This window comes from Mus caroli, unplaced genomic scaffold (assembly GCF_978045245.1).
Source record: "Mus caroli unplaced genomic scaffold, Mus_caroli_1 scaffold_11, whole genome shotgun sequence".
In the NCBI taxonomy this organism is placed as follows: Eukaryota; Metazoa; Chordata; class Mammalia; order Rodentia; family Muridae; genus Mus; species Mus caroli.
This window is the reverse complement of record NW_028227266.1, coordinates 74,212,085-74,239,547: the sequence shown is the minus strand read 5'-3', so window position 1 is coordinate 74,239,547 and position 27,463 is coordinate 74,212,085. Positions and strand designations below refer to the sequence as shown.

Genomic DNA, 27,463 nt, shown 5'->3' with positions numbered 1-27,463 from the left:
GTCAGATGTGTGGTGCGTGACAGTAACTCTGGGATCTGAGAAGTGAGACCAGGAGGATCAACAGTTCAAGGCCAGCCTCAGCGACATAATGAATTTGAGGCCACTCTGAGCTACATGAGACCTTCTCCCCAAAAAACTGACATTCAAAATGGGCTGGAGAGATGGTTTAGCAGTTAAGTGCCTTCTACTTTTGCAGAACATGGGTCCAATTCCCAGCACCCACATTTGGCTGCTCCCAAGTGCCTATAGCTTCAGTTCTATGAGATCCACAATCATCTTCTGACCTGTACATACGTGGTGCACATAAACATGCAGGCACACATACATGAACATCAACAGTAAATCAGGTTTTTGTTTTGTCTTGTTTTAAAATATCATACACATGAACTGTCAAAGAATCCAAATTATCTATCCATTCAAAATGCTGCCTCTTCTGGAATTTCTTGGAGAAGATTTTTCATATTCTTTAAGCCTGGCCACAGATTATCATATTTTAAAGAATTTGATGAGATCTAGGAGACATGTCAGTCTAACTGGCAGTTAAAAAGTAGGCTAGAATTTTAGTGATTATGTGCTTCATTTTTGATCTATAATTAGTAACTGGTCATTTGACTTTATGCAAATTAACTTTCTCAATTCTTCACTTTTTTATTTTCACATTTAAAACCTGAGGATATTAGTTCTATCTTTATAGGGTTGTTTCAAAGTTCCATGAGATATTACGAATGCTGGTCAGTGCTTGGTGTGTATTGGATATTCAATAGATATTAATTCAACCTGGGCACTGTAGGAAAATTCTTTCAGAAACAAGCTCCTGAATATTTTAATTTATGAGATTTCTCTTAGCCAGGTAGGTGGTTGCATACCTGTAATCCTAGCCCTGGGAGACTAAGAGAGATTTCTTTGTGGCCAGTCTGGTCTAATAGGGAGTGTCAGAGCAGCCAAATTATGTAGCAAGACCTTGTCTCAAATGAATATATATATGTCTTAGTCAGGGTTTCTATTCCTGCACAAACATCATGACCAAAAAGCAGCTGGGGAGGAAAGGGTTTATTCGGCTTACACTTCCATGCTGCTGTTCATCACCAAGGAAGTCAGGACTGGAACTCAAGCAGGTCAGGAAGCAGGAGCTGATGCAGAGGCCATGGAGGGATGTTCCTTACTGGCTTGCTTCCCCTGGCTTGCTTAGCCTGCTCTCTTATAGAACCCAAGACTACCAGCCCAGAGATGGTCCCACCCACAAGGGGCCTTTCCCCCTTGATCACTAATTGAGAAAATGCCTTACAGCTGGACCTCGTGGAGGCATTTCCTCAACTGAAGCTCCTTTCTCTGTGATAACTCCAGCTTGTGTCAAGTTGACACACAAAACCAGCCAGTACTATATATATATGGAGAGAGAGAGAGAGAGAGAGAGAGAGAGAGAGAGAGAGAGAGAGAGAGAGAGAGAGAGAGAGAGAGAGAGAGAGAGAAAGGGAGGGAGGGAGGGAGGGAGGCAGGGAGGGAGAGAGAGAGAGAGAGATGGGAGAGAAGGAGGGAGAAAGAAAGGAGATATAGGAGAAGAAAGAAAGGAGAGGAGGGAGAGAAGAGAGTGGAGGGAGGGAAGGAGGAAGGGAGGGAGGGAGGGAGAGAGGGAGAGAGGGAGAGAGAGAGAGAGAGAGAGAGAGATTTTCCAGATCATCAGTGATACTCAGTGAATGTCAGTTGCACAAATCTGGAGTGTTTACTTAACCAGGGGTGCTCCCACCCTGAGAGGAAGTAGATGCCAGAAATAGATGCCAGGAGAAACTATCCACTGGGTGACTCCCTATTCTGGGTGTAGCTGGAATGTACCTCAAGCATGCTCTCCAGTCCTCTTCTGGGCTGCTTTTTTTTTTTTAAGTTATCAAGATAGAACACTGTTCCTGCCCATGCTGATGGCCGTGCTGATGTTCATGATGATGCCTGTGCTGATACCCATGCCGATGCCCATGCCCCGTGCCAATGCCCGTGCCGATGCCAATGCCGATGCCCATGCTGCTGATGCCCATGCTGCTGATGCCCGTGCCGATCATGCCCATTATGCAAAACATCATTAAACAGTTCTCCAAGGTCATCTTTGCCTAACTCCATTCCCTCCTTTCCCTCCTTTGACTAGTTGCTTCTCCTGTTTACTCTCTCTCACATTAGCCCAATCACACTGCCTGTTGTAGAACACAAAGTTGGAATGGGAAAATGGGATGGAGCAGGAAAATGGGCACGTGCTGTCTACCAGGTAATTAGAAATGGCATCTGTTAAAAAGCACTGCCTTGCTTGGACCCATAAGATAACTAAAAGCAGAGTAACACCTAACATCTCTGCTTTCATTTTGTGTCTGCCTTCCTGTTTTGGGTTGCCTAGTTACTCCTGCATGTAGACATATTCACCTTTCAAGGACTTCTCTCATCGTCCTTCAGGATAAAGGCATAAAAATAAAGTATCAGAGACATCTTAGAGTCAACTTTTACAATTACTCCTCAAAGGCACCTGTGCTCAATTTGGATTCCATGAAAATGGTCAGTTACCTTCCAGATGAGGGCATCCCATCCATGGTGGGAAGGATGCATCTTGGAACATGAGCACTTATCTTCTGAGAATGACATTGCCCCCTCAGGCAAAAGGGACTCTTGGGAACAACTTGCAGAACCAGACTGAAAGAATGACCAGCCAGGACACATTGTGACCAGGATTGCTCAATTATACATACAAGAATGCTTCCTGCCCCAGTTGTTCTGCTTAAATCTAAAGCTCATGTGGGCTTATTGACTTCTTTATCTGATCCTTTCCTAGGTGTGTGCATTAATTAAATCTATCTCTGCTTCTCACCTTTACTCCTTTGTTTATGTTAGAGGCACCACACCTTGGTGCGATTTATGACCTTTTCTGCCATAAATTGCTTTAAAAACAAAAACAAAACAAAAAAACCTCATGTAGCCCAGACTGGCCTTGAACTCTGTATGTAACTGACTGATAAACTTCTGATACCCCTCCCTCTACTTCAATTGCTGGGATCTGAGACTACAGGCATTTAACACCACATCCAATTGTTTGGAATTAAATCTAGGGCTTTGTGTGTGTTTGTGTAAGCACTCTACCAACTGAGCTACGATCCCAGTTCCTTAGCTTTTATCTGTCTTCCATGACAAGTTTGAAAGGCTGAAAGGCTTTCCCATTATCACGCTCTCCCATTAGTAACCAAGGGAATAAGAAAAGCCTTACTCTATATTATTTGTTTACAAAAGGCCCACCATGCAAGAAGGAAATGTATTACCAAAAAAAAAAAAAAAAAAAAAAAAGCCTATAGATAGGCTTTCTACCTTCCAGAGGGTCACGGGCAGGTATATATACAGGAGAAGAAAGCATTTTTCTCAGCCTAGTGTCTGTACCCTCTTATAACACCCTTCCTATTGTAAAGGACCGACCGGGTTCTTATGTATGGAGCCGCGCCCTTCTCCCTTGAACTACAACTCCCAGCATGCAGTCTGCCCCAAGAGTACGCACGCGCATGGGAGGGGACAGTGAAGGGGAACCAACTATACAGACAGCGCGGTCGGGTTTAGGGGCAGCTGGCGGGAGGATTCGGCAACTCCCTGAACTTGAGGCGCCGCGGAGTGTGGGCGCAGGGAAGAGCGATTCAAACCTTGCGGACTGTGCAGTGGGTCGGCGGCCAGACAGGTGAGTTCAGCCTAGTGCTTTCCAGGAAGTCCGTCGGCGGGCGCGGCAGCGGGTCGCTCTGGCCTGGGCGGCTGAGAAGGGAGCGGCTGTGCTTCCCGCGCCTTGCCCGCGGGCCTCGCTAGAGAACGGAGGGTGCCGGGCCGTTCCGGGACGGCGAGCTGTGCTGGGTGTCGCCCGGGGCCAGGCGCGCAGGCTCTGGGCTGGGGTTGAGTCACTTGCGGCCGGCCAGCAGGGGTTCGGGACTGGCCGGATAGGGTTCGGGGCCCGCCACCTAGTGTTCGGGACCCGCCGACTGAGGTTCAGAACAGACCACCTGGGGTTCGGAACCGGCCGGCTGGGATTCGGGGCCCGCCACTAGTATTTGAGACCGGCCTCCTGGAGTTCGGGACTGTCTACGTAGGATTTGGGGTTTGGCTGTCTGGGTTTGGGACCGGCCTGTGCTCCGGAACCGGCGTAGCTGGGAAGCTGTCTGAGAAGCGCCTTGCCCCGCCGCCCCTCTACCCCAGCCATCATCTCTCTGCCTGACTGTTGTTGGATGAGAAGAAACCCACAAAACTTGGGACACACCCTTTTTGTGATTGAAATCTGGTGTCTTGCATTGGCCATTTTGCTTTATCTGCTCTGCCCTGCCTTAGAATAAGTTTCTGGCTCCTGTGCAGCACAGCTGGGGCCAGCTGTGAAGCTGATGCTGGTTTGTTTTGAGGACGTGACTGGGTCGTTGTATCTTCGCTTACAGAAGTTGATGCGTTTCCTCCGCAAGTCTGCATTCTGATTACAAACAGAAATGGGAAACAGCCCCAATTTTTACTTTCCTTTTCTTTCTCGTCTCTTTCCCTCTCTCTTCTCTGTTTAAGAATCCCCTTTCCCCTTTCAAATCCTACCACACACACACACACACCCACGTTCCCTTTCTACTCTCCCACCCAACCCACCCCACTTCTTTCTTGTCTTCTAAGAATCACATTCCCAACTTGACCTCTGCTTCTCTTAAAAAAAAAAAAAAAAAAAAAAAAAAAAACCACAGTCATCTATTTGGTAATGAACACTGCAGTAAAACTTATCCCAGGAGGTCATACTTAAACAGGAAATGAGCCTGTGGAGATTTGCTGGCTATGAGCAGTCTTCTTTGGTTTCTGACATTTAGTGCAGTTCATGTTTCTTTTTCTGAAAAATTTCGGAATAGTTTTTTTTTTTTTTGGCATATTAAATTGATTAATCAATTGACCTGTCATTATTTTAGAAGAATAGCTTTGCTCAGACTCCTTTTTATTAGTTCTCTTCCTAGTCCTAGTCACACATTTTACACACATATCTATCTCTTTTTGATATTTTGAGCTGTGTAGCTCAGGCTGGCCTTTAAGCCTCAGCTTCCCAGTACTTGAATTACAGACGGAGCCACCGAGTCTGGCCATGTCTATAATGTATTAAGAGCTGACAGTAGGGCCAGGAGAGAAGGCTCAGAAGGTGAGAACACACACAGAATCCCATCTCTGGTTCTACACGTGAGATCCATCATATTCCAATCTTAAACGACCTTGCCTTGCGTCTCTCAGCTTTTGTAGTTTATCTTAGGATGAGATTGGTGGTAGCCAGGTAACCCATGATTATCCTATCCTTCTATGGTGTATGTGTGTTCAGGTCTTTGCATGCTCTTGTGTGTTCACATGTATGAACATGCATGTGAAAGCCTGGAAGTTGATGTCATATCCTCCTGGATCATATCCACTGAACCATATCCCTATAATTATTAAAGAATTAATCCATTTGGAAAACCATGGCTATGTGTATATCATTCCAACCTTGGTGCTAGACAGGCACGACCAAAGGTGTCTTCTTGAGGCTATTACTGCCCTGTAGCTGATTTATCCTTCATCTTTGTGGTAGGCCATTAGGCCACGCTTCACCAGATAGGCATTAAATACTTATAGGTCAGATCCCATCACAATTCCTGGTTTTCAGTGTAATAACAAATTTTTTTCAGGCTGGAGATATAGCTCAGTAATTAAAGGCTTGCCTAGCATGTGTAAGGACCTAGCACCACAAAAGCAAAAAGATAATTTTCAATTCCCACAACTGGCTTGTGGCTTATTTATACAACAGGTTCAGTACAACAGAATGAACCTAAGGGCCTACATCATGTAGGGACAACACTTTTCACCCTTAACATGCATAAATCACCATGCCTGTTCATTTTGAAGTGGAGTTTAGAATTTGCATATCTTAAGTAGAAGTTACACTTTGAAAACCAAAATGGGAAGATAATTTTGAAAAGACGTTTTAAAGATGCTTATAATGGTTCTTTTAAGACAGGTGCTGATAATTGTAGTATCAGATATGATTGCAGGACTTGTCTAATTTTCAGTTAAAAAAAATTTGTTTGAGACAGGGTCTCACATACCCTAGACAGACCTCGGATTTACAACGTGGCCAAAGTTAGCCTTGAACTCCCGATCTTCCTGCCTCTGCATCCTGAATGCTGGGATTACAGGTGGATGCCACCCTGCCAGCTTCTCCTTCCCTCTTTTTCTGTACACGCTCAGCTTTCTTCCTCTTTTGTTGTGTGTGTTTCAGTAATTAACTAACTCAGCAAGTAAGCATCTTACTCTGTCCTAGACACTGGGGTTCTTGTGTGTGTGAGATAGGATCCCTGTGTGGACGCTTACTTTCTTTGGAGCTATGCCCATGTCCTGCTTCAGAGCAGTTTGGAGGGAATAAAAGCATGTGGTAGTTGTGTATCCAGGAGAGAACAAATAAAGTCAGTCTGTTTCCACGTACTAGTCATCGGTTCTCCCAGGCCTTCCCTTTCTGTCATGTTGGAGTGTGTGTGATATATCAACTCAGAGCAGTGAAATGTCGTACATTCACTTGGAACTTAAGATGAGTTGAATAAAAGGAAACCAGCTAGCTCCAAGCCCTGTGATCAGCAGGGTTGTATTTTCAGATATAGACACATACCTGGGTTAGAGATCAACAGAAAGAGGGGAAAAGATGAAAGGGAAAGAGACAAAGGAAGATAAGATGGAGATAGTGGGAGAAAATGGCTTTTAATACTGTCCCGTGTCAGTCTGTACTCTGCTGTCTTTGTTTAGGCTTGAATCATGAACTTCCTGCCTTCACTCACTCCCAGAGTGCCAGGACTATGGGCAAGTGCCACCACTCAGGAATCTTTGTTTCCTTTGTGGCAAGTTTTACCTTGTAGCCCAATCTGACCTGGAACTCACTAGGCACTGGTTGTTTGCACGCTCACAGCAAGCAGCCTTCTCCACTCAGCCTCCCAAGTGCTGGAGTTAGAAACGTGAACCACCACACCCCGATCCGTTTTCTTGATGAGGAGAGTCCAGGAGGGCATTCTTGTGCAGGCTCTAATTGTAGCTGAAACATGTGTCAATGCTGGTCATTGACCTACCTGTTGACACTTGGTTACACTTGCTCTTCTCGGATCATTTAAAATCATAAGTGTGAAATTATATTGAAAAGAAAACAGTATAGAAAACAAATATTTAATTTGTGATGGTCCAGTAACTTGTTAGATATTAAAATTGTAGTCAAATTCTAGCTGCATATGTATCAGAAGATGGCCTAGTCGGCCATCAGTGGAAAGAGAGGCCCATTGGTCATGCAAACATTATATGCCTCAGTACAGGGGAATGCCAGGGCCAAGAAGTGGGAGTGGGTAGGGGAGCGTGTGGGGGACTTTTGGGATAGCATTGAAAATGTAAATGAAATAAATACCTAATAAAAAATTGGAAAAATAATAAAAAATAAAAAGGGTTTAAATCTGAGCATACATCCTTGTATCTGCCTGAATCCATTAGTGGGTATATATGTATGTATATATACTCACACATGGGGGTACATTTGTGTGGAAGCCAGTGACTTTTTGAAGACAGGGTCTTTCTACACAGCCCAGGCTGTCCTGGAACTCACTATATAGACCAGGTTGGCCTCAGACTCACATAGATCTTGCTCTTGCCTCCTGAGTACTGGGATTACGGATATGTACCACCATGCCAGGTTCTACCTAATCTTTCTAAGACAGCATTTCTTACTGAGCTTGGAACTCCCTGAGCTCAAGTCAGTAAGGCTGACTAGTCAATCACAGAGACCCAGGATCCTCCTGTCTCCTCTTCCCCAACTCAGGGATTGCAGGCACACAGCGCCTGACTTATATGGGTACTGGGGAATCAAAACTCAGGTCCTCATGCTTGCATGGTGAGTTCCAGCTGAGCCATCTCCACAGACCTCTATCAGTTTGTGTTGTTTTGATACTTAGTAGAAATGAAGGAATAGAGGTTTTAATAATCCAAAGTGGTAATAGTTGGAAGTGCATGCATTATAGTACTCTAAAATTTCTTTTGAAACAAAATCAGGGTTTCTCTGTGTAGCCCTGGCTGTCCTGGAACTCACTTTGTAGACCAGGCTGGCTTCGAACTCAGAAACCCGCCTGCCTCTGCCTCCCGAGTGCTGGGATCAAAGGTGTGCGTTACCACGCCCAGCTAATGCTGCTCTTTTTATGATTCCTGTTTCTTACATCTTGACCAAGAAGTTTTTCACCTATCCCTAAGGCTATAAAGATACTATGGTTTCTTTACAGGGTCTCTCATGTACCCTCGGCTGGCCTCAAACTCAACTATGTTTCAAGAATGGCCTTTTCTCACGGGTAGTCACTAAGCCTCTGGAGACTTGATATAGATTGAATCACAGAACAAGTGATCCTTTGTGACTGACGTCTTTCACTTGTGCCGTTTGTTGTTGTTAGAGTCACTGTGTAGTTCAGGCTGGGCCTGGAACTTACTGTGTAGCTTAAGCTCTTTAAATGTGGCGGAAGGGTCTCCCTCGGGCTTTGTGCTGGTGTTATAGGGTGAGTCACTGTGTCTGCCTTTGTTCCCTTTTTTTCCTTTTAGAATTGCATTTATTTATTTTGTATGTGTCTGTGATGTGCATTGTGGGTGGCCATGTGCCACCATGGTACTTGTGTGGAGGCCAGAGGAGAGGCATAGGGATCTGTTATGCCCCTCTACCTGGTGTGTCCCAGGAATTGAACTTAGCCATCAGGCTTGGGAGCAACTGCCCTGACCTCACTAAGCCATCTTGCTGACTTTGGTTTTTCTCTTCTTTTTCTTTCTTTCTTTCTTTCTTTTTTTTTTAAAGGGTTTCTTTGTAGTCTGTGTAGCTGAAGGTGACCTTGAATTTTTGATTCCCTTGCCTTTCTCTCCCAAGTGTTAGGGTTATAGGCATGGCATGTTCTACCAGTCAAACCCAGCGATTTGTGTGTGCTAGACAGGTGCTCACCAACTCTCCTGTATCCTCAGCTCAACCCTTGCACTCCTGAGAGAGAATTACTAAAATACTATTAAGTTTCCATGCTGGGTGTGACCTTTTGTGACCTGTCAAAATATACACTCCCTAGGGTATTCATGCTCAATATCTACACCCACTCTCTAGGGAAGGAACCCAAACACACAAAAACAAACTTACAAAATAAGGTTACTGATAGACAGAGATAACCCTTTGCTGAAGTGCATGTGAGGAAAATGGACAGAAAATAAACAGGGAGAAGTGAGGGCAGAGTGGACAAGATGCTAAAAGTACCATGGCAAGGCAACTTTTTAAATTTTTAGAGAGGGTCTTTTATGTGTTTCTGGCTGGCCTGGAACTCACTACACAACCATGGTGGCCTTGAATTCCCAGCATCCTCCTGGTTCTCTCTCCTGTTGAGATACAGGCATGGCCCATAGCATCTGGCTGCATGTTAAATGTATTCAGAGTGTGCTAGAGTCGTGGGGCATGTCTCTGATCCAGGCACCAGAGAGTCTGAGGCAGGAGGATCCCAAATTTAGGGCTTAGACTTGTAAGTAAAATAGTTTTAGTCCTTAACTTACTGAATAATAAGTCCCTTATTGAACAAGATTCTATTACTAATACTTAGATATACTCTGGATTCCCATATGTAAAATTACAAAGCAAGATATTTTGTTATAACTAATGAGAAGTTGTTGAGGAATATTCCTTTGTTGTGCATAGCAGCAAAAGAGAGATTGCCCTTTAAATATGTATATATCATCAGGCTCAAATTAAATGTGTGTACCATTCCATTAGCACTCACCTTGGGCAAAGATGACGCGTTTTCTTACAGCTTGAAGGTTTCAGAGTTAATCCCCAACCCACACCCCTCTTTTTTTTTTCCCTGAAGTTTGCCCTAAAATATATAGTTATTGCCATAAACCACAACCAAGCAGGGGACAGGGCTGAGACACAGCAGTGTGGTTTTACCTCCAGCAAACACTCCTCAGTGAGTTCCTGGATGTAGTTTGTCCTCCCCCCACCCCATCCCCCTCCCAAGCAGCAGAAGAAACCTTACACAGTCTCCTACCCCCAAGTCTAAACCTTAGGTTTGGCCCCTGTCTTCTGATTAGGACACTAGGGAACTGCCTTCAAGGAAGTGTGTTGTTTCTACTGGTCTCTGAAGAATATAAAAATATTTGAACACACAGGGGGACAGGATATTTTAGGTTGTAATAAAACAGTGTGATCTAAGGATGGGAAGTGGAAAAGCTTGGAGACTGGACTAATGGTTTGTGTTGTCTTTTGTTGTTGGGGGGGGGGGAGGGAAGGAGCAGGGAGGGAGGGAGGAAGCTTGTTTGTGTGCCTGGGTGTGTTTGTGCTGTTGATTGCAGACCCCTCCCAGAGTCCAGGAGAGATTGTCAGATGCCTTGGCACTGGAGTTACAGGTGACTGAGTGGCTGACCATGAGAACTGGAAACTGAATTCAGGTCCTCTGTCCGTGCAGTGTGCACTCCTAACTACCTAGCCATCTCTCCAGTTCCTTTTTGTCCTGTTTTGAAACAGCGTCTCCCTATGTAGCCCTGGATGGTCTTACATGTCTCTTTTACGTTTGTTTGCGTGTCTCTCAGCATACTCAAGGAGGTGGGAGGATAACTTACTTTCAGGCAACTGTTTTCTCCTTCCAGGGATCACACTCGGGTCATCAGGCAGCAGATGTCTGTACCCTGAGCCACCTTGCAGGTCCCATGGACTCATTTCTTTATCTGTCCTTTTTCTCTTTACTTTTTTCTTCCTTTCCTTCCCCTGGCTCCAGTCCCTGCTGCCTTTTAGCCTAGGCTTTGATCTTTTGCTTACTCTACGCTTTTCTCCCTCTGCTGGCTGAATCTGCCTGTTTCTGACCACCCACAGTTATCTTGGAACGTTGGCAGCACTAATTGTCAGGCCCACGGGTTTGAACTGCTAATTATGGATTGCCTTGGTTTTTAAAGTAGCTTTATGTTGAGTTTCATTTTCCCAAATAGATGGTATCCATTGGGCTCTTAGGTCTCAGGGAACACAAACGGCTTAGGCTTGCTGGCTGTGGTGCTGGGGCTGGGATCAGCATGGATTATTATTACAAAACCACTGAGCTCCCAAAATGAACTCCAGCTGGGATTCAGAATGGCCTCTTAGAAAGATGCCCACCCCCATGCCAGTTTCCTGCACATGTGGCTTGCTTGGGGTCTCTGTGGCTCTTTTCTGTGCTTTTTCTCCACTCTAGGATATTACTTATTATTTTTTTTTAAATGGAAATTATAACGTAATTTATCTTGACTATTAAGTTGTTTTGGAGTTGTCTTAAACCTTCACTCTAAGGCTAATAATGTCTGGCCTCACTTCCTGACACAGCCCTTTTCCCCTAAAGACTGGCATTCTCTGCTTTGTCATGACATATGGTTTCCCTAAAGCTTCAACTCATTTGTTTTTGGCTTTAAGATGTAGGGTCTATCATTGTAGCCCAGGCTTGCCTCGATTTCAGTGGCAGTTCTGAGGGCTGGGATCATAGATATAAACCACCATACATGTGTAAGAGTGTTTGCCTGTCTCAACGTGTGTGCACCATGTATGTGCTGCTGTGTGTGGAGGCCAAGAGAATAGTGGATCCCCTGAAGGCGGAGTTACAGGTGGTTGTAAGGTGCTATTTGTGTTCTTGGAACCAAACCCAGGTTCTCTCTCTCTGCAAGAGCGGCCAGTACTCTTTCTGGGACTTAAGGGTTTTTGTAAATATATTAAATTGCTTTGTTTTGCTTTACTTTGTTTTTCCTTCTCTTTTATACCCAGCTGTGGCTTGCTCTCAGTCACTTTGATTTAATTAGCTGTTGAACCATCTCTCCAGTCCTTTGGCTCAGTTTAAATGTGACTCTTCCTGATTTATGGAGTTTTCCCCAGATTTGATGATACATGATCTTTCAAGTTGGGTTTTTGTCTCCCCACTATCCAAATTAGATTTGATCTGCCATGCGTGGGTTGAAAGAACAGAAAAAGGACATTTATATATTTTTATCTTGTTGTGTGTATGCACATGAGTGCAGTGCCCTTGGAGGCCAGAGGCATTGGATCCCCTGGAGCTGATAGGAGGTTGAGAGCTGTCCAGCATGGGTCCTGAGAATCAAGTTCGGGTCATCTGCAAAAATAGCACGTGCTCTAACCACCGAACCACCTCTCCAGCCTCTTGGTGTAAAGTTGCCTTTTGCATATTTTACTGTAGTATGCAACTACTTGCTGGGGTTTAGAGGTTTTTGTAAATACATTAAATTGCTTTGCTTGTTTTGCTTTACTTTGTGTTCTTTCTCCTTTACTCAGCTGCGGCTTGCTCTCAGTCACGTTGATTTAATTAACTTCTGTTGATGTGAAGTATTAGTGACATGATAGTAATTGTTGAAATTAGTAACTATTACTGACTATGATAGAACTTGATTGTCTTATAAAAGTAGTATGAGATTGTGGGGAAATAGGAACTTTAAATCTTACATTCACTGAGAAGTATATACTCTTGGGCAGGCTCTTTTTTCTCCCTGAGCCTCAGATTGGTTTTTAACAAATAACAGGATATTATTAGTAATGTAAATTAATATACTTATATCAGATATTATAAATATTAATATTATGCAGGGTTATTGAATAATGTGTTGCTATATTTTATATTTTACGTCATGTACTATTATTCTTGTGTAATGTTAAAGAAGTTTGCAGATAAGATATATGCAAGTGAAATTTATTCCTCTTTTTCTTCATTGTTGTGGCATGTGGTCCCTTATCAATCTGAGAAGCTCAAGTAGAGAGGGGAACCTTCAGGCTGCTGAGGTGGCCTGGCAGGTAAAGTGCTTGCTGTGTAAGCCTGGTAACCATCTCCCAACCTTGTCCTATCATCTCCCTCCGTGTGCGTGTCATGCCACAGAGGTACCTGTATTTACAGATACACATTGTGCATACACATACACACACTGATAATAAATACAAATTTTGAAGTATTTCTTAATGTTATAATTGAAGCACAGGCAGTTTCATTCTGTCACTTAAAATAATAATAATTACAGTTGTGATAGTCAGTTTTAGATGTATCTTGAACTTCTGTTTTCAGCCTTTGCTTACCTCTCAGCAACTTTGCTTCTTTTCCAAGTGGCCTTTTATTTCTCTGTGAGTCTCTTGAGTTCTCTGACTATGAAAGGAAAATGTCCTTTATCCTACTTTTAAAGAATCCGTGCCAAGGCAGCCCCTGTACCCACTTCTTGGCCAATAGCCACAGTTTCTGAGACTTCCCGTCTTTCCTCAGCTCTGCTTTCGTCAGCTGTCCCCAGGCCTTCATGTTGATTTGTTTTTCTTTCCACCTCTGTTCCCTCCCACTTCTCCTTCCCAGAAACTGCCTCCCCAACTGTATGCTTCTCATTATTCTAGTCATTTTTCATGGCTTTGCTTTGTGTTGTATGTGACTACGCTTTTTAAGTATACATGAACTAGTGTATACAAACATAAAAGTTATGCATAGCATAGTAATGGTATGGTAGGAATGTATACTTACATGTGTTACTTAATGTCCAAATCAGATTAAACTCATCTCCTCAAACATTTAGTATTTCCTAATGGTGAATGCTGTCAAAATCTCTTCTTTGGGCATTTTAAATGTATTACATGGTTTTATCTATGGTTACACCATTTTGCCACAACATACCAGGACTTCTTCACCTTGTGTAACTGTAATTTAAAGCCCGTTGATCAGCCCGTCTTAACCCCCCACCCCCACCCTGGGTATATGTATTTTCAAGACTACATTATAGTGAGGGTTGTTGTTTTGTTTTGTTTTCAAGACAGGGTTTCTCTATGTGGCCCTGGCTGTCCTGAGACTTATTCTGTAGACCAGGCTGGTCTCGAACTCAGATCTGCCTGCTTCTGTCTCCTAAGTGCTGGGATTAAAGGTGTGCACCACCATGCCCAGTTTATAGTGAGTATTTTAATCACTTAAAATGACCCCTTCTATTCTTTTTTTAAAAGATTTATTGTTTTATTTTATGTATGTGAGTACACCATTGCTCTCTTCAGACACACCAGAAGAGGGCATCAGATTCCATTAGAGATGGTTGTGAGCCACCATGTGGTTGCTGAGAATTGAACTCAGGATCTCTGGAAGAGCAATCAGTGCTCTTAACTGTGGAGCCATCCCTCCAGCCCAACCTCTTTTATTCTAATTTCACATGAAACTTATACTTTGTTCTAGAGGTTTTATGTGGTTTTGGTCATGAAACTTCTAGTACAGACTTGTAAATACCACGTCTTACTGGACCACACTTCAGCTTAGTCACTGAATTACTTTTTTTAATGCTATAAGGCATCAAGGTATATTATACAAATTCTAGTCTTGTATCTTTTATAACCATAATGAGTTCAATCCCTGATACCCACATGGAGGGAGGAGATAGCTAGCTGACTGCTGAAAGCTGACCTCTTACTTCCACAGAGGTGCTGTGTTGACACATGTACACACAAGGAAGGAAGGAAGGAAGGAAGGAAGGAAGGAAGGAAGGAAGGAAGGAAGGAAGGAAGGAAGGAGAGAGAGAAAGCTTCTCCTTAATCTGAAAATTAATTTTAATAACAAAGATTCCTGTATACCCAGACTTTTGAAATTAGAGTAATAAGCATTGCTGACCCCTAAAAATCACAAGTATGCTTGTGTCTGAGGTGTGCAGGAAATGCCTCTACAGGCAGGTATTCATACTAGCAGAGGCCCACGACATACGAATCAATGGCATGTAATAGGCTAGATAGTTCTGCTGAGTGTTGACCTTTGAGGAGGGAAGAGACCAGGTGATGGAAGGAGATAGAAAGGGCTTCAGGAAGATCAGGTTTGTGCTGGACTTAATGTGAGGAGTTTGGATAGGATGGAAAAGTCTGGAGATGGGTGGGGGCTCGTTGCAGAAATGTGGACACTCACCCTCCAGGGAACAAGGAAAGCAGCAAGGTGAGAGAGAAGTCTGTGAGACCCCGGCCTCCTGAGCTTTGGTTCATCAAGATCACCCGAGAAACAAGAACATTCCTAAGTACAGGCATGTGGTGTTAAAGAGTGCTCGGTGACTGAGCTGGCCTATCTGCAGCCTGGGAAAGGCTCTCTGTGAGGGCCTGCCTCCTGCCTCCTTGTGAGATCCATATTGTGTCACTTCCTGGAACCTTGCCGAGGAAGGAGCAAGGACTGGAGATAAGGATGTTGTGTGTGTGTGTGTGTGTGTGTGTGTGTGTGTGTGTGATGCCATTGCTTGTTTTTCAATTTTTAGCGATGTGGAGTTTGGGATGTTGTTTCTCCTAATATTTCCTTAGGGGAAAGATCTTGAAGAAAAAAATAATCCCCAACTGGCCTCAGTCCCAGTTTGAGACTCACAGCCTTTAGTCAAAAACAGGGGAACTTGAGAGATTATGTGATCACGTACACTTGAGTAAGGGTTGACTATTGCTCTTATAGACTGTGAAGTGTTTTCTGATCTAGAATTATTTTTTCTTGTTCTCTGTTCTCCTTTTTGTGGTTGTGAGGAATGAAGCCACTGCCTCACTAAACATGGGCGTCTCTTACCAGGTCTGTTGGGTAGTTCATGATTCTTGCTTTGCTCTTTACATCAAAGCACTTTTTCTTGGTTTTTGGTTTTGTTTTTTGGGGGTTTTGTGTTGTTGTTGTTTTGTTTGTTTTTTCAAGACAGGGTTTCTCTGTGTAGCCCTGGCTGTCCTGGAACTCACTCTGTAGACCAGGCTGGCCTTGAACTCAGAAATTCGCCTGCCTCTGCCTCCCAAGTGCTGGGAATAAAGGTGTACACCACCACTGCCCGGCCAAAGCACTTTTCTTATTACTTCAGTGCAGTAATAGGAAATCAGTAAATTCGAAATCAGAGATTTCTTTGTGTGCAGAATCAAAATGCAGCAGACAGGTGAGCTGCCCCTCAAAAGTGAATGCGTGCATGAACGAACATGATACAAAACTGAAAAGGGTGTCGCTTGGTATGTCGTGAAGTGGCTCACAACCATGGACCATAAGGTCTCTTGATAGTCATTGGAGGTTCTTTCTGCCTTTAATCCCAGCACTTTGTAAGTGCAGGAGGATTAGGAGTTCAAGGCCATCCTTGTTTATAGAGGAAGTTCTGGCCAGCCTGAGCTACATGAGAACCTGTCTCAAAAGGAAACTAGAAGAAAAAAGCTTCTTATACCTAATAAAATAGGTCTAACTTAAGAGACAGATGTTAGTAAGTAACGGAGGACTGCTAAGCTTCCCTAGAATATGACCTGAAATTAAACTGAAGCTTTGATGAGATCTGTTTCCCAGGAGCCCTTTCCTTAAATTTCAATTTCCCTCCTCCCCACTCCCCTCCTTTTTGAGACAGGGTCTCACTGTGTAGTTCTGGCTCCTTGAAACTTGATCTATAAACCTGGCTATCCTTCGGACTTGTGACCATTCTCCTGCCTCTACTTCCCCAGCATTGGGACTGCAGGTGTGTACACCACCACTCCCAGCTTTTTCTTTTTTTTTTCAGTAAGAGAAAATGTGGTAGATTGGCCACAATATATGGTAAGTGAATTCCTACCAAAGTAGGAAGAAAACAGGTCTATTGAGTATGTCACAAACAGGTTTATCGAGTACACTGCAGGGAGTAGCCAGCTGGGCAGTAACGAAAGCACTGCCTGAAACCTGACTTTATCTTGGTGAGAGACCACGGCTGAGGGTGCAGGCTCACTCCCTCACAGCTGTCCTGCCAGTGCTCAGGAGGCTGGGCTCCACCAGAAGGCTCTGGGTGTGCACAGTAAGCAAGAAGTCCGCGTGTTCCTTTGAGTGTTTCATCATAACACTAATCACAATTGTACATTCATGACTGAAACTTTTTTGCATTCATTCCTTACTTAAAGGTGTGCTGACCCCTTATGTTTTCATAGAGACATTTTAATTTTGTGTTGGAGTCAGTGGAAGGATAAGAAATCCCAGTTGAGCCGGGCGTGGTGGCGCATGCCTTTAATCCCAGCACTCGGGAGGCAGAGGCAGGCGGATTTCTGAGTTCGAGGCCACCCTAGTCTACAAAGTGAGTGCCAGGACAGCCAGGGCTACACAGAGAAACCCTGTCTCGAAAAACCGAAAAACCAAAAAAAATGAAATCCCAGTTGGAGTCGGCTTGGTGTGGAGGAGGCCTTCACCAGTGTGATCATGCCACTAGAACTTTTTCTCCTCTAGTAGTTAACAGCATGGCCCATGTGTGACTTCATTGCTTTATTCCTTCTTTCTTTGTTTCTTTCTTTCTTTAGTTGATCTGGTTTCTTTTGAGTCCCTTTTCTGAAATGTTTGTATCTGCCTAGCATGGTTTTCTCAGCTTTCATGGTTTTCCTCTCTGCGTGTACATTGTTCATCCTAGCAGTGACAAGGGCAAGTCAGTGCTATGTTTTTCTTTTTCTAAGGTCGAGTCAAATGGTGTTTCTTTAAGCTCATGCTGTTACATCTAGAAAGACAGGAACCCCTGAAATCCCCGAAAGTGACCAGATCTTAGCCCTGGGTGAGTCCTTTCCTAGTGGCTGGGTTAGCAGCTAAGGCAGAACCTGGGCTCTGGTAATATGGTGTTTGATTTGCAGTGTTTGCCATGGACATACAGGGATTGCCAGACTAGCGCCACCTCGACTATTCATCTGGTACAGGAAACTGAGAGGAGATCGACTTGTTCAAAGCCAGAGCACCAATTAAGTTCATAGATCTGCTGACCCTTGTTCAAGGGTAGGGGCTGGGGGGCCCCTGCTCTCTTTTTAATTTTCTTCTTTTTGTTTTTTTTTCTTTTAGAGTGTTATTTAGAGAGGGGGGAGGGAGAGAGAGCCTGTCTGTCTGTCTGTCCCCACAGAGGCCAGAGGTATGGGATCCCTCTGGAGCTGGAGTAACAGGTAGTTGAGCGATGGTCTGGATGGTGCTAAGAGTCAAGCAGCCCGTTAGGCTTTTTTCTTCCAAAGGATTTTGGATTTTTCTGGAGGGTTTCCCCCCCTCCTTTTGTGATATTTAAACTCTACCAAGCACTTAAATTTGTCCTAGTTTGTTACAGGTCTCAGGTAAGAGCTTCGAGACATTCAGAAAATAGAGGCACAGAAAGGGTCTTTAGGAATGTGCTTAGCTTACTTTGAAAACTTATTTTTTAAATTTAAGGTTTTTCCATTATGTTTTATAAATATACCATTTTATCCCAATTATGAGCTAATAAGACTCACCTCTGCTAAAGGGGGGAGAATAAATTTTTATTAGAAAGAAAAATTTTAAATCTGGTCCAAAAGAATGAAAACTAGTAGAATCTAGTAGAGGGAAACTTTAAGAACTTTATTTTAGGGCTCAAGAAAGTTCAAGGGTTAAGAATATTGGCTGCTCTTCCAGAGGACCTGGGTTAGATTTCCAGCACCCACATGGCAGCTCACAACTGTCTATAACTCTAGTCTCAAGAAGTATGATGCCTTTTGGGGCCTCTGTAGTCACCAGGTACACATGTGGTGCACAAACATACCAGTTAGCATTGTGTTTATTTTATGTGTAAGGAGGCCAGAAGAGAGGAGGGTCAGAGTCCCTGGAGCTGCAGTGGCAGACGATTGTGAGTACCATGTAGGTTCTGGGAGTTCAGCAGAATCTTCTGACCCAGCAACAAGTGTTCTTAACTGCTGTGCTGTCTCTCTAGCTCCCATATGGAACATTTCAAGTTGGTTTGTGTCTGTGTGGTTTAATGTTCTGGCCAAGTTCGTCCATTATTCTGTAGTTAGTATAAGTAATACTATGCATACCTATAATCCTGGACTTTAGGAGGTGGAGGCAGGAGGATCAGACTGTGTAAGATCTTGTTTCAAAAAGCAAAGAAACAAAACAAAGCAAAAAAACAAAACCCTTCACCAGGTGTTGTGCCTGCCTGTGATCTGAGAACTTGGGACCACAAGCAGGAGGATCACTGCAAGCTTAGGGCTATGGGCTTACACATAGATGTTAGGTTATACGTAGTGGATACAGAGTGAGGTCTTTTTTCTCTGCTCCCCCAAAAGACAATGTGTGTTCCTTACATTTGTTTTACAGGCACTGATTGGGAAACGTCTTGGTTTTGTTTTGGCTTAAGACAGTGTCTTATACAGCCCAAGCCGACCTTAAAGTACTAAGATAACTGGTATGTACCACCACACCCAACTTTATTTGTGAAATCTTCATATAAAAATATCCTATATCCTAGGATATTTTTATATCCATGTCTTGTGGGCTTATTTTGGTGGTTTGCATTAGTTTTAGCAGTATCTAAAAGCATTTTCTCCCATACTTGACCAAAAACCTTATCTAATCCATCCTTATCTGATTTGTTTATCTAAAATTTGGGGACAGCTTTCATTCAGAATACCCAGACACCTTATTAGCTGTTAACCGGCAAGCCTGCAAGCATTACTGATGGCAGTTATGTTGAGAATGGTTTTTCTCAGTACACTTGGTTTGCATCTGAGCAGTGATGCTCTCCTCACTCTTCACTGCAGCATAATTGTTGGTATACAGTGTTGCTAGAAGATGGGGTTCCACTCACCTGTTGGTGTGAGGGGAATGAACAGGGAGGAGCCCTGCCTCCTGCCCAGGGCAGAATCAAGTTTGCTTTTGCTACTTGCTCACACTTTGCAGGTCAGCACTGTGGTGAATTCAACAGAAAATGAGTGCTGTGTCTGTGCTTAGACTCGACCTTAGGGAACTGTTGACTATGGCAGCCTGTGTCTTTTCTGTGCCTTAAGGAGCTGTTGAGTGTCGCAGCCTGTGTGGTTTTGTGCCTTATCTTGGGTCCTTGTGAGCTCTTAAAGTTGGTTTGAAAAACATTTATTTCTAAAGTGCAGAGAGAAAAGAAGACTGTGTCCTGTATCATTTTCTCTAAGACCTTTCCTCTTGGTCCTATAAGCCTTTTCCCGTCCGTGTCCTGACAGTCTAGCCCCCTCCCATAACAGATGAAAAGTAATAGGCCCTTAATAAATGTATGCATTGATTTGAGGGTAGATTGAAAAATGAGAGTGTTTAACAATTCATGCTCAATCCCAAAATAAAGCAATAAATAATAAATATTTAAGTACAAGAAAGTCAGAAGGGACAGAGCTGAGAAAGGCACTATCTTTGTTCTCTACATGGCATTCAGCTCCCTCTTTTAGACCTAGCCTAGTCTTGGGATTTTTGTAATTAGTTTGATTCTTATTAACTTGGTAGAGTAAGAACATTATTGTAGAAGGAAGAGTGAGTCATAGCTGTACTTCTCCTTTGGGAGAGAAAGGGAAAAAAAATAAACCTCAGATTAATCCCCCCGTTATGCACTTGGAACAGTTAGCCATTTATTTATGGCTGAGCACTCTTTGGTTTGTTCATAGGATAACTGGTAGAAGGCTTTTAAGTTAACCAGAATACAAATACTGAGATTAAGATACCGAGCACACTACAGGGGCTCCTGTTTTGGCATTTGTCTTTGGTTCTCAGGATGGCTTCTTCTCTCACCTTGCTTCTTCTCATCTGTTGCCATGACTCCACCAAGATGGCAGGAGGGGTCACTGGGAGTGGGAGCAGTTTGCAGCAGTGAACCATGACAGGAAGTAGCTTACTCACATGGGAGCCCCAAAGTCTCTCGGGTTCGCACTGACAGATTGCTTTTGAAGTGGCATGAGTAACCTGTTGAAGTATTTTCTTGTAACATTGGCTGAAGTGGTCTGGCTGCTTTCTGCGGTAAGGTCGCCCTTGCCCTCTGTAACCTCCGTCTAATTAAAAGCTCTTTGTTCTGGCCCTAACAGGTTTGCTGGGCTGCCTGGTGACTTCCGATTTTGTTCTTTTCCCCTTATGCTTCTGGAACCTAAAGATCTCATTTTTAACAACCCAACTTGGGATGTGGCAGTGGGAGAATGGGCTGGACTATGCTGTAATTGTTTTACTTAATTTTTGTTGTGTTTATTTTTTTTTTATAAGGACAACATTTAATTGGGGCAGGCTTACAAGTTTAGAGGTTCAGTCCATTATCATCAAGATGGGAACATGGCAGCATCCAGGCAGGCATGGTGCAGGAGGAGCTGAGAGTTCTACCTCTTCATTTGAAGGCTGCTAGCTGAATACTGCTTCCAGGCAGCTAGGCTGAGTGTCTTAAGCCCACACCCATATTGACACATCTACTCCAACAGTGACACACATTCTAGTCCTGTCACTCCCTGGGCCAAGCATATACAAACCATCACAATCTCTTATGATTTCCTTTCCTCTGACTCCTCTATTCTTTCTTTTTTTTTTTAAATTTTTTTTTATTATGTATTTTCCTCAATTACATTTCCAATGCTATCCCAAAAATCCCCCATACCCTCCCCCCCACTTCCCTACACACCCATTCCCACTTTTTGGCCCTGGCGTTCCCCTGTACTAGGGCATATAAAGTTTGCAATGTCCAATGGGCCTCTCTTTCCAGTGATGGCCGACTAGGCCATCTTTTGATACATATGCAGCTAGAGTCAAGTTGTGCTTATTTTTTAAGTTTGTGTGTGTTGAGGCAGGCCCTTGCATGCACTTGAGGTCGGAAGACAACTTTCAGTAGTTGGTTTGCTTCTTTTACCATGAGGAAGTGAATCAGTTTCCGGTAGGCAGGTTTGGAGGCATGTGTCACCCACTTCGCTGGCTCCCTTTTTTATTTTTAAAATCAAATATTTTAAAATGATGCAGAGAATAGTGGTGGCACACGCCTTTAATCCCAGCACTCAGGAGGCAGAGGCAGGCAGATTTCCGAGTTCGAAGCCAGCCTGGTCTACAAAGTGAGTTCCAGGACAGCTAGGGCTATACAGAGAAACCCTGTCTCGAAAAAACAAAAACAAAAAAACAAACAACAACAACAAAAAAATGATGCAGAGAATTCTAGGCCAGCCAGGGGATTCAAAGTAATGCCTTGTCTCAAACAAACAGAAGTCCCCCAAAACTCTGTCAGATTCTGTCAGAGAATCTCTGTGAGTTCAACGTAGCAAGTTCTAGGCCTGCTAGTGATACTATAGTGCTCAGAAATGAAAACTGAAATATTGGAGAGATACCCTAAAAATTGCTGTCATATAAAGTTAAAAGGTTACTGTTTGAATAATTTTGACAATTGTGGATTGAGTGACTCTGGAGTTGGTTTGCTGCATTAGTCCTTGGTGTATGTCTTGCTTTTTCTCTGTGTTAAGGATAGCAAAGTGCTTGCCTGACTGTAGTTAGAGTTCAGTGACAGACTAGACAGGAATCCGTAATGTACAATGCCTGATGTACAGCAGGAGGAGCTGCAGCAAAAGGAAGGTAATAGCAGGGACCTGTAAGGCCTGCTGCTCTGTAAGACGCGGTCGTGAACAGTTCTCAGCAGCATGGGCCTCGTGAGTACAGAGTAGTCCAGGTACAGGACACTTAGGCACTAAGGCAGAAGTGTGCCTGCTTTGCTGGAGGAAGAGCGATAAGATCAGAATTCGTGGAGCTTTTTGAGTTAAGAGGTGAATGGTTAAAGATGAGTCAGGGCCTAGGGTGTCTTTTGAGTCCTTGTGGACCCCTTTAAGACCATTTGACTTTTATTTTTATTAAGATTTGATAGTGTTAGATATCATAGCAGTGCCTGCCGATAAATGCTATTAGTTATGGTCACACAAAAGCATGCACATGGATCTTCATAGCCAACTTATTTGTTATAAGTCAAGACATAGAGTTGGGTGCTGGAGGTGTGGCTTAGTGGTAGGGTACTTGTATAGCATACACAAGGCCCTGTGTTTGATTTCCAGATAACTTATTTGAATATCAGTGGCATATATAACATTACTGTGAACTGTAGCAGAGAACAGACTACTAATGTAGTAACTTGGATGAATTCCTAGGGATTTATATTTGGTGACAAAAGCTAATCTCAAAACTGGATTCAACTTTTTTTGTTTTTGTTTTGTTTTGTTTTGTTTGTTTTAAAACAATCTCTTTATGTAACCCTGGCTACTCTAGAGCTATGTAGACCAGGCTGGCCCTAAGCTTGTAGAAATCCTCCTTTGTCTGTTTCTGGAATGCTGGATTGCAGGCAAGAGCTACCACAACCATCTGAATATATCCTTGAAACATCACAATTTTAGAAACAGGTCAAAACAGTTGCTGGGTGTGAGAGAGGTCGGTGAGTGTGGCTATAGAAGGGCAACATGAGAAGTTCTGTGGGTTAAACTTCATCTTGACAGTGGTACTAGATGCATGAATTTGTGCTAGTGTTCAAAAAAACAAAAGACGATACAAACACATACATAGGACTGCATGTAAAACTGGGGAGATGGGGTAAGACCAATGGAATGGGTCAAGATCAATGTCTTCCTTGTGATCCGTAGTTTTGCAAAACAGACACAGCGTGGAAGACATTCTTCTATATAATTTCTTTGTACTGTGTGTGATTCTACAATTATCTCAGTAAAGGCTTAAATTGATATTTAATACATACATATTTCATACACCAAAAATATACACAATTAAAATTGGTTTACAATTACAAATTCTTGAGTTGGACTGAGAAGATGACTCCGTGGGTAAAGCACACGTGTGCACACACACACACACACACACACACACACACACAAAGATTAAGAGGAAAATCCTTCCATTAAAAAAGAAGATAACTGATTATTTTATAGAGTGTAGAGTATAGGACTTGGCTCTGTGGGATCCACATAGTTTGGATGTGGAATATGAGAGAAGTCAAAGTTAACTTCAAGACTTTTTGACCAAAGCAACCAAGGGAATGAAGTTGCCATTTATTGTTATGAGCAAGGTGCAAGGGGCAGGGAGAAGGGTAGACATATGGGCTCTTGCATCTTTATTTGTTTTGTTTTATTTCAAGACAGAGCTGCTCTGTATAACAACCCTAGTTGTCCTGGAACTCATTCTGTAGACCAGGCCGGCCTCAAACTCACAGAAATCCGCCTGCCTCTGCCTCCTGAGTGCTGGGATTAAAGGTGTGTGCCAGCACCACCTGGTGGGTTCTTATGCATACATGGGAAGTTATTTTTCAGATATAGAGTTCAGAAGAAAAGTCCATATTGAAGGTAAAATTCAAGAATGGTCAATGTATAGAATTCATCAGAGGTAGGTGAACATAGGTAAGAAGGAAGGTCACTGACTACAGTTTGCTCAGTCCTGTAGGTAGAGATGTGACTCTGTACAGAGGTTTAACCAGAGAGCAGCAGGATCATGGGTGTGCAAAGAGAACAGTTAGATGATCCTGGAAACTCAAGCCTACCCTATGGAAATGATGATGGGACAAGGATATTGAGAGACCGTATCTCTGAATCCTGTAACTCCACAGTTGCTTTTAGAGCATAATCTGTGTTAAGACCTTCCTCTATAAAAACAGAAGCTTGGAGAAAATAAGTAGATGTGAGTGAGGTACAATAATGATGGTTTGTGGAAGGGATATATATGCTGTGGTAGAGGTCAAAGAATGACTGTCTGGAATCATTGTTTCCCTCTACCAGTGAGTGCTAGGGGTCAGACTCAGGTCCTTAGGCTTAGTGCCAATTGTCCTGACTCACTGAGCCATCTATCTTATCAACCCCACCTTATGTAACTTATAAACTCTCTTCAAAGGAGAAAATGTATCCTAGTGCTCACTGATGAGGCTGACTAAAACTGAATCGTTGATGGCCCAGCATTGGAGGATCTTTTGAGGTCAAGGCCAACTTAGGCTATATAATACCCTATTTTTAAACCAGAGAAAACAACCCTAGCAACCAATAGCAACAACAGAGCTGTTTATTGATGGGATTGGGTTAGAAGGGCACAATTAACTATGTATAAGGCTATGAATGGTTTATCCCTGGAAGCCAGAGTAGACGGATTAGTTATTCTCTGCCAGTGAGAGAAGCCAATTCCAGCAAGATCAGAGTATAGAAAGACAGGTTTATTGGGAAGTAGCTCTAGGGCAAGTTGTCATGGGTCGGGACATAGAGGGAACGCGAGAAAGAGAGAAAGCTCAAAGACAGAGAGAAGAGAGCAAAAAAGACCAAACTGTCTGCATTGTATAGGGAAGAGCTTCAGCAGGAGAGGTAGCCCAGGCCCTGGGCTGGGAAGTTCAGGGCAGGGAGCAGGGTATGCCTGCCATGTCCTATAACAAACAGGTAGGAACTGGGAATTCTGGGAGAACCTGGAGGCCATGTTAAAGGAGACCTTTAACATATTAAGGGTCCACTTTAGTATGTTAAATATGCACCTCAGCCTCTTGTCCTTGGTCTGAGTCCCAACATCCTAGCTTTTGGTTTTTAGATAGTAAATTAATAAGGGGCAATGTAATCATCTATAACTACATCCTGCTGACATTGGGGTGCTGTTACTGGGGGCTGGGGTGAGCAAAAAGCTGGCATGTTGGCCAAGTCTGGGAAGAGCAGGCTGTTTTACTTGGGGTCCAGGTTGTATGACCATCTGGGCTAGCCACGTTTTGGAGCTGTTCTAGATGCAGGTTCTAGGAAATACCTGAACTTGTCAGGATGCTGGGACAGATAGGGGTGTGTGTGTGTGTGTGTAGAAGATAAAGTTAAGGAGGTTAAGGAGGAAACCTTTTTCTTGGGTGTACATTTGAAACTTTTAGGCCCATGGTCTTGGTAGTTGGGGGTGGGGCTCCCAGGACCAGGGAAAGGGGACTAGATCCCCCCTCAGGATTAGACAGGTAGGGGAGGGAAACAGGTTATTGATTGGCAGTACTTATCTGGAGTCAATTTGACCTGTGAGAAGTGGATTTGCGTGGATGCCCTGAAACTTAGAAGTATCTTAAGTTTACAAAAAGAGGTAAATTTTAGAAGTGTTAGTATTACCACTGTTCCACGTTAAACTCTGAACTTTGAAGTCTCACCACAATGATAGCACAGCGAGGGGAGGGGAAGGGAGGGGAGGGGAAGAGATCTGAAGCATGTTCCTTCCTCCCGTGCCCCCGTCACCATTCAAGGTTTTCACAACCTCCAACCTTTGTAACTTATGTTTACCAACCTCAGAACACCATCCTATTTCCTCACACACTTTCTTGTATCCTCAAACCTTACATAGACTGTGTGGGGACAGATGCGAGTAAGTTAGATTGTGGTTGTATAAGGATGGAGCCTCAGGAGATTTCTAGGGATATTATGAGATCCAGGAAGGCCTTGAAGAATGTATAGGGCTTCAGTTGAGGAAACAGACATGGTTAAAGAATGTATTTCATCTGGAGAAAGAGCGTGGTTAGCAGGGATGTGGGCATCTAGACTCTGTCCTTTTTAGTATTGTGATAGGGAACAGCTGAAGATAATGCGGGAAAGCTGGCTAAATCAGTTTATAAACTGTATTTTGTGCTAAGGAATTTGCACATTTCTCAAAGAGTTGGCAGCTTTTATTCTGTGAGGGGCCAATAGTAAATGTTTTAGGCTCTGCAGACCACTGTAATTATTCATCTCTCCCACTGTGCCACATGAACCAGGGATAGACATTGATGAATAATGTAACTGTTCCAATTTACATTTATAAAAACAGCCAGATCCAAGTCCCTGCTATAAAACACAAAAACATATTCTCATCTAGCTGTGGTTTAGTTTAGAAACATTTACTGGGGGACCGGGGGGGGGGGCTAGAGAGATGGCTCAGAGGTTAAAAGCACTGACTGCTCTTCTGGAGGTCCTGAGTTCAATTCCCAGCAACCACTTGGTGACTCACAACCATCTGTAATGAGATCCGATGCCCTCTTCTGGTGTGTCTGAAGACAGTTACAATGTACTCATCACATATATAAAATGAATAAATCTTAAAAGAAAAAAAAGAAACATCTACTCGATGTCTATGAAATTAACTTTTTAACTTCTACTTATATGTGAGAATTTACAGTGTTTGACTTTCTGTGCGTGGCTTATTGCACTAAATATGTCCTTTAGTCTCTGTTGCTGTATAAGGCCACCATATTGGTTTCACCTCCTTGTTATTCAGAATTTGTTCTCTTCTAATAAAGTGTCCTCAGAGGACAGGGGAGAGATAGATCGTATTGTTATCCTCAGAACAGAAGCAAAAGCAAGCTACTCCCAGAGCAGCTCCTGGGACACTGTCCGTATACAATGGGATGCTCCTCAGTAAAGGAAAGCTAGGGGAGATGTAAAGTCAGGATGGGGACTCTCAGAGTGGGAGCACAGGATACAAGAACATGCAGATGTGAGTTCTGAGTGAGATTAGCTACCATCAATACTATTTGTTAACACTTTGTTGAAGCAGAATGAAGTTTCTAGAAAAGTTGACTTTTCTAGAACTGGAAGTTCTTTCACCTTGGCAAAAATTCCAGAGTCTGAATCACAAGAATATGACTTCTCTATTGTTTTGTCAAGGAAAAACAAGCTGAAGTAAAAGCCATAGAAACATGTTCCCCTATGACACACACACAAAGTAGTAAGAGTTCATCGAACACAACTACAGACCCTGTGATCTACAACAGTAACGTTCCTGTCTGACGC

The 27,463-nt window shown here is 43.3% G+C and overlaps 1 protein-coding gene across 2 annotated transcripts in view; it reads left to right on the top strand.

Annotated features, from left to right (window-relative positions):
- The first annotated feature begins 3,522 nt into the window (after positions 1 to 3,522).
- Positions 3,523 to 27,463, top strand: part of Tmod3 (tropomodulin 3) — a 58,388-nt gene continuing 34,447 nt past the window's right edge. For both annotated transcript variants that reach the window (XR_015048983.1, XM_021173025.3), the window contains exon 1: positions 3,523 to 3,691. The gene's annotated coding sequence lies outside the window, so the exon portion shown is untranslated. The remainder of the gene's footprint in view (positions 3,692 to 27,463) is intronic.